The 7,961-nt window shown below is 44.3% G+C and overlaps 1 pseudogene; it reads right to left on the minus strand.

The window, feature by feature from the left end:
- Window positions 1–3,591: 3,591 nt before the first annotated feature.
- Window positions 3,592–4,896, minus strand: LOC121462068 (annotated as a pseudogene).
- Window positions 4,897–7,961: the final 3,065 nt, after the last annotated feature.

Below are 7,961 nucleotides of genomic sequence, written 5' to 3' on the forward strand. Positions count from 1 at the left end.
TTTCAATGCATGGTTCCTATGACCCCCTGTGACACTTTGAGCCATGGTCATCAGCCCATATTCTGGCTGCTGTTGAACCATGGACCCCGACATGGCCCAAGGATTCGGCCCAGACCCTGAGCATCAATGTGTCCTTTGGTGGCACCCTGGGCCATGGATATCACAGACCTTGACTGTAATTAGACTACAGATTCAGATATAGTCCCAGGCAGCAGCCTGGGCTCAGATGTCACCACAGACTCAGGTGGGGGCCCAGAGCCCTGATTTCAGCATGGCCTTCAATGGTATCAGGAGCCCCCAACACCCACTCAGACCCACCCTGGCTGTGGTTGGGCCACAGAAACAAAAGTATTTTTAAAACACAAATCCATTTTGTGTCTTAGATTATTTCACAAATGGAAATTTGCATATATTAATTTAATCTAAGGAGGAAATTGTAAGTTTCTTGGTTCTTTGTCTAGTATTAAAAGGATTAGTTGATTAACTCTGTAGACATATTATTTGTTTAATGGTTCAGATGTCAAAGAAAAAAATGCAGGCAGAAATGCAGAATAACTGACTGCTACCCAGGTTATTCCCAGGTATGCTGCCAGGAAATTCAATACTCTGTAAGGTCCTACTTTGTCCTCTGTCTCACCCACAGATAAAAACCAAAGAATTGGACAAGCTGAAATCTTGACCAAGAGAAAATGTTGAGGTTAAAAATCACAGACACTTTTTCCAGGCCGTGATGCACACATGGCTTTCTGATTTACTTCACAGAGCACATAGCACAGCAGTGCTTTGGAACTGCATGAATTAAACCAGATAGTTCAGACTGGTAACGCAAACAGCCGAAGCCCTGCCCTCCCAACCATTTCAGATAAAAGTCTTGTTGTGAAGATTAATACTCTCATACATAAAGGTCCTTGTTAGGGTTGCCTTAAAAGACTATTTTTTAAAAGTGTGTGTGCGTGTGTATGTGTAGACATATTTTAGAGTGTAAAAGAAAAAGCAGAAAATGATATAGAAAACTTCAATGTTAATATTTTACCACTTTTGCTATCTTTCTTTTTTACTCCTTTTTCTCTTAAGTATTTCAAAACTAATACCAGGAATTGTATGATTTTGGAACACACACCTCTAGTCAAAGTTTTCATATTTCATAATGATGCGTTACTCAATTGGATAAAAATGGAAAATATTCCTTAATGTCTTCTGATACTGAATATCCTCCATAATCTCTCCAGCTTGGACTCTGATTCATTCCTTATGTATTTTCGTCCAGCTAGAACCCAGGTTTCTCAGGATCAGGGGTACACGGGGAAAGTGAAGAGCTCTCTCTTCACCCTAAAGCACCAACTTAAGCCTTCATTTCCAGATTTCTCTAATTTTGAACTCTCAGGCCACTGACACGAGGAAATGAGATCAATGAGTGAGATTCACATCAAGTTATTTCTCTGGTCAATAGATATTAATCCACAATCTTAGAGTCCTTTCTCATTAGATTCCTCAGCCATATGGGAAGCATAGAAGTAGAAAGGGGCCCAGCTGCTAAAAATAAAGCAAAATTCCCTCCTGGGAAGCAAGGTGTTTTCCTCTCATGGGGTTGCCATGCTTGGGTATGCGTTTGAATATCTATAGTAGCTCTAGTGATAGTGGGTCACCGTTTCTGCATGCAGTGGACTCTTCCTTCATGCTTATTGTGCGAAAGTGTGCTAACAGAAGCAGACGGCCTAAAGAAAAGGTATGGGAGGGAAATGCAATAAAGTGCAATGGGACTCAAAAGCACATCTTTTTATTGGGGCGATGTTGGTTCAAGGGGCACTTAACTTGGACCTTAAGTGAATTATAAATTTTGAATACTAGGAGAACAAAAAGGTTCATTGTAGGAGAAGGTGTGAGCAACGGCAGACAGGAAGAGAAAAGCAAAGCCGTGCAGGGAAATGCTGAGAGCAGTCTGGAGGATACGGTGCTCTCCTCAGGTCAAACATCACATAATGCCGTGACTAGCCATGCCATGCAGCTAGGTGTAGCTATATAATAACCCGGTAAACAGAGATTCCGGTAACTCACATCGCTTGCTGCTGCTGGGAACTATTAGTCATCCAGCATACTTAGGATGTCAAGACAATAATTGTTAATGAGTGACCAAGCACGAAAACTGATGACTGCTCAAGGCATCCAATCCAAAGAGATATAATAATTAATCTAATATTTTACCTCCATGTGGTTGGGAATTTCTCAATTATCTCATAAAGTTCCAGAAGGTCAAATTCCATTAAGTAAAGCATTTTGTGTGGGACTAGGTCCTCCTCCTCTAATGAATTACTCATTTATTATTCTCAAGGGACATTTTTGTTTGTTTGCTCTCTTGATTTTTCAGATTATTATTATTATTATCATATCAAAATCTTGTTAATTCTCCAAATCAGGCTTGAAGTTGCTGTCTGTTGATGACTAAAGAATGGATTCAAATAGACCATGTCATTATTGCTTTGAGTTTATCATTCTGTGTTCAGTATAGACCTCCAGAAAATTAGCTCACATAGGTGGTCCAGCATCCAAAACTAGACCATATGCGTGCCTTGTGGTGCTGTTGAAAAAGTGTCTTCTGTCATTCTCAACCTCACCTAGAAATGCATTTTGAGCTGACAGTGCACCACGTGTGGATTGTGTGTTAGGCACTGTGTCAGGTAGATCCTAATTATCTGGTGTAATCCTCGTAACTACTGTAGGACAGAAATGAATATAATTGCCTTCAGTGCAGAGATGAGGAAGCTAGATCATAGGAAAGGTTAGTAAATTATGCTGGATCACAGAGCAAGTGGCAGGGCCGGTTCTGAGGCTTGTCTTGTCTGTTGTGACAGAGCACAGAGCACCCTCGCCTGACAGGGCCCGTGTGTGGAGACGGGAAGCGGCTGGCGAGAAATCCGATGGCTCCTCTTCCCCTCTCTATCTCTCCCAATCCCCACCCTTTTCCTCACTTCTTCCTCTTTCACGTTTCAAGCCTCCATCTCCCTGTTCCTTTTACATAATTTTCTTTTTAGAAACAAAAACAAGTTTACTTATTGGAAGAATCAGAAAATAATAAAATGACCTTCATTAACAATGAACAAATTTTAGGATATTAATATGAAACACTCACATGAAAACTCCATGTGTTCTAGGTCAAGCAGCGGCTTCTAGACATGTCAACACCTGCTTCGTAGATGCATGCCCCACACTGCAGACCCTGCTCTCCCCTGGACCATAGCATAGGCCTACCCCAAGAGTTGCAGGGGGAAAGGTACAGGCCCTGGGGAAAAGCACTGCAGCTAAAGGGAAATTTCTGGCTAAGACTTTTATTTCACGATCAAAGGGAAGAACAATTCTGACCCCTCAGAATTTCAACAGACTGATCTATGGGAATTCTTGACCTGGGATCTCAGGGGGTCCTTGGGAGAGATGTAGCACACCCAGTCCCATTCTCATTTTGCTTCTGTAGAAATGAAAAAGAGATTTAAAGACATTAAAAAGCTGACCTGTTCTTCAAAAGGCTCACCCAAGCTCTCCCAGCAAGGTGTGCAGGACACAGATGCCTGGACAGCCATGTAGTTTGTCAAGGCCAGGTCAGTCAGAAGGCCAGTAGGAAGGCCCCCAAGTGCTTGAGGGTTCAGGTTGGAGGCTGGGAAGTGAGGCCTGGCTGTCCTCCTCACCCTGGACCTCTGTCTCTGGGAGGTGAGCCTGCTTCCTTCAAGCATTCCAGTGCTGACACTGGGCAAGGCTCTCAAACCCGCCACTCACAGGGCCACACACACAGATAGAGGGCAGCAGGGAGCAGGAGGCGCTGATGCTGATGCTGTCTCCATGGCTCATTTCCTGCTTCTTCCATCCATCAAAAGATAACCATGCAGTGTTCCTGGCTTCAGATGACAGCATAATCTTCAGCTTGACTTCTGCGGGGACCACAGTGAGCCAGAATGACAGTGAGTAGGGGCAGATGGTTGTAATCATGATGGCCAGGACACTGGAGTGGACCATGGAAACCCCAGCTGCAGCTGGATATACCGTGCTACCTGTCAGGATGGACACGATCATGCCAGCACCCTGCACAGTGGTGACAACGTATCCATCCAGGTAGATGTTTATGTTTGACAGATATGAGGAGGGGCCCCTGTCGATCACCACTTCATTCAAAACCTGGTACTGAATGACCAGCTTTCTGTCCTCTGTGGCCAGGCCATTTTCGCTGAGGCCATAATAGATGGCTATCTTCTTGTCTCTGAGCATTTTCACCACCTTGACCTTCAGCCGGCTCCTCGGGATAACAGCAGCCGTCACCTCTATCACCTGATTCACTTGGGATTGGAAGTTCTCAAAGATGAATGAGGTCAGGAAGCCCAGAGAGCCGAGGTGGAAACCCTCCTGGAAAAGGGAGGAGGCGTAGAGCATGGTGCTGTATCCAGACGTCTATCTGGTTGGAAATGTCATCACAATCTTCATGGAAAGTGCAGAACTTCTTCCCCACTCACTATAGCAAGGTCTTCCAACACTGTCTTTTCCACATACGCCATCATGTTGCTCTCCTCCATGAGGTATATTCAGAGCTCTTTGAAGGGCTGCGGTAGGCTGGTGTCTAGGATCTGTTTGATGATAAGCACACTGTTAGGAGAATTGTTCCATGTCAACCTCTGGTTTTCAGGGTCCTGGATGTTCATGATGGTCTGGGGGTTCTGTAGCATGCAGGCCTTTGGTTCAAACGTGGTCACCCGGCACAGCCCGTGGAGAGAGCAGGTCCTCCTGAGCTCCTTTCTGCTGCACAGGGCAAGTGAGGCTGAGAGGCTCTGAGACTTGGCCCGGTGCCTGATGGAATGCTTGTATACAGTTCTAGATCTCATCCCCATGACACGCTGTGCAGTGGTATGAAGCTGAATGAGGACTCTCCTCCTAAATCAATTCCTCTTTTCCTGTTCAGTTTCCACTGTTGATATGAGGAAAATGCATTGGCTGCCACGTGCCCACATGGGTGGCCACATGCTGGGACAAGTCAGCAGTCCTTGCTGCCCTACTGCTACCTGGCTGTTAGTGACCCAGCTGCCAGCCACCCCAGTACAGAGTCTCTTCTATGTAATGTTCTGTTTGATTACCATTAATTTATTTTATTGATTTACCTTTATAGTGTTAGACCTTGCCCATAGTAAAATTCAAAAGACAGATAACAAGCTAACAAATGAAGGAATACTTATCGCACTCCATTTGCATTGTCCTAGGGACACAAGGACGGGGCGGGGGGGAGATTTGAAGTCTAGGAGACTATGCTATACTAGAGTTTTGTCTTCAAAGAAGAGAGCCTGTCCAAATGAGCTAGGAAGGGCTCTTTCAGCAGGTGTTTAGACACTGCCTGTCAGTGGATCAGCCAGGGTGCTTCCTGATAGTCCTAAGAGACAGCTGGAGAGAAAGGCAGGGGCCAGATCTGAAGCACCGTGTGCTGGGTTAGAATCTGATTGTCAGTTACAGGGATTCCTTTTAAGGCTTTAAATAAGGGAAATACACAATTGTGTGCTGTATAGGTAGCATTCCATATCATTGTTATATTAGGCATATATCACCGTATTTGCATGACTAACTTCAATGTCTGGGAAAAAAAAACAAAACCAAGTTAGTACCAAGAAAGGACTTGGCGTTCTTCTAACACAGCTAACTCATGGTCTTGGAAGTTCTGATTAGCCATGAACTGATCCTCAAGAAAAGGTGTTACACACACACACACACACACACACACACACACACACACACACACACAGAGAGAGAGAGAGAGAGAGAGAGAGAGAGAGAGAGAGAGAGAGAGAGAGAGAGAAGTCCTACTTTCTCTAAGGCTCCTCTTTCTACATCCACTTCTTAAGCAAGGTTCAGAGCAGCTGTATCAGAGTAGTAATGTTCTGGGCAGTTTTGCTCTGCATTTACGTCTGAAGGCTGCGGGAAATTCAGTGAATTTCTCTGCAGGGGAGAAACCCATGGAGGAAGATGGGTGGGAGAAACAGTAGGTGGCACCAGAAGTTGCAAGGAACAGACAATAATAGAAGTGTAGGCTGCTTAAATGTGGATAGATTTTGCACACTCCCCATGAACATACTTTAGTACAATTGCATCCTTGATCATATTTTAACCTGTATGTGCGTATGTATCTATTTGTGTGTGTGTGTGAGTGTATGTGTGTCCACACGCTTGTGGAAACCAGAGGGCAACCTCCGATGACATTCCTCATGAATTTATTTACTTTGTTTCTGTGATAAGACCACTTACTGGTGTGGAACTCTCTGATTGGGTTGGGCTGGTTGGTATCCACCTATCTCTGTTTACCAAGGGCTGGGGTTGCAAGTTCCTGCTGCTTTGCACAACTCCTTACATGGATTGTGGGGATCCATCTCAGGTCTGTGTAGCAAGTACTTTATTGGTTGGAGTGTGTGTTATATTGGCAACCATGATTTTTTTCCACATTTTGTTTAAAAAATTACAAGTGGAAGTTCTACTGTGTTGTATGTATTAGCAATTTCATACTGAAATGAGAACCTTACTCTTTTATGTGTATAGTATGGAATCCAGTAACTCTTACCATCTGATATTCTCCAGTGTATAACTAGACAATGGACCCGTGGCAATGCAGTCAAGCATAGTATAGCTAAATGATAGTGTATTCAGAGGTTCTAGTAGCAAAATGATTGAAGGGATTGTTGTAGGGAGCTGCGGGTTGCATTCTGCCACCCAGCTCCCGCCACCGGCTAGCTTTACCCGAAATAACAACACACATATTGCGTTCATTTAAACACTGCTTGGCCCATTAGCTCTAGCCCTTACTGGCTAATTCTGATATCCCGATCAACCCATCTCTAATAAACTGTGTAGCACAGGTCTTACCGGGAAAGATTCAGCATGTCTGACCTGGCAGCTTGCTTCATCCTGTGCGATTGCCTCAGAGAGCAGAGCTATCACGTCTGCCCAGGAGAGGGGAGCATGGAGTCTCTGAGCTCACTTCCTCTTCCTCCCAGCATTCTGTTCTGTTTACTCCTCCCACCTATGTTTTAACCTATGAGGGCCAGCCAAGCAGTTTCTTTATTTTTTAACCAATGACCTCCCTCCATTAGGGAATGATAATCATTACTTGCAAACTTGCCTCATGTCCAGTTTTGCCACTGTGCTGATATCAAAGCAGTTCCAATTCAGTTTCCCCCAACTTTTTCTCTAGCTCAATGGTACATTCTCCCTCTCTTCTTTCAAGTATTTCTGTGACAACTGATATAAATGAGTATCTTAGAACCACAATATTCCAGAGAAGAATTCTGTTAAAGGACTAATCCTAAACAGGGCGGAGGTGGTGCACACCTTTAATCCCAGCACTCAGGAAGCAGAGCCAAGTAGATCTCTGTGAGTTTGAGGCCAGCCTGATCTACACAGAGAGTTCCAGGACAAGGAGAGCTACACATAGACACTCTATTTTGAAAAACAAAAACCAAAACTAAACAAAAAATAGTAATTCATGTATCTGGTACTCCGATTCAACTAGCAGATGGAATCAAGGCTCAGGGAATTAGGTCAAAGGTGCTATTTGAATGTCTCCTCCTTTAGATTGAAGCTTGATGACCCAGGTGACAGGTTTGAGGCACAGACTAAGGCAAGTCTGATGGAGCAAGTAGTTACTAATCCCCTGACTGCCCCTGCTGATTTACTTATAGATTGAGTATGACCAGTTCTACAGAGAATGAGGCTCAGTGTGCCTGTAGTTCTCACTTTTACACTTTCACAGATGTATATAAAACAATGTCAACTGAGAACTTTCATGGTAGCTGGTTTAAAGCAGCAGAGACTGCACAGAGTCAGAGTCAGGGCCCACCTTCACGTTTTAGGCATAGAAATGACATGACCTTGTGTCAATCCCCGGGGAGGTCTTGGTGTCCTCAGATGTAAAAGCGGAGTGTGGACTAGAGGAGGGTGAAACTTCTCTA

The sequence above is a fragment of the Microtus oregoni genome, unplaced genomic scaffold (assembly GCF_018167655.1).
Source record: "Microtus oregoni isolate MIOR12 unplaced genomic scaffold, Mior012 000023F_ref0000262, whole genome shotgun sequence".
NCBI lineage: Eukaryota > Metazoa > Chordata > Mammalia > Rodentia > Cricetidae > Microtus > Microtus oregoni.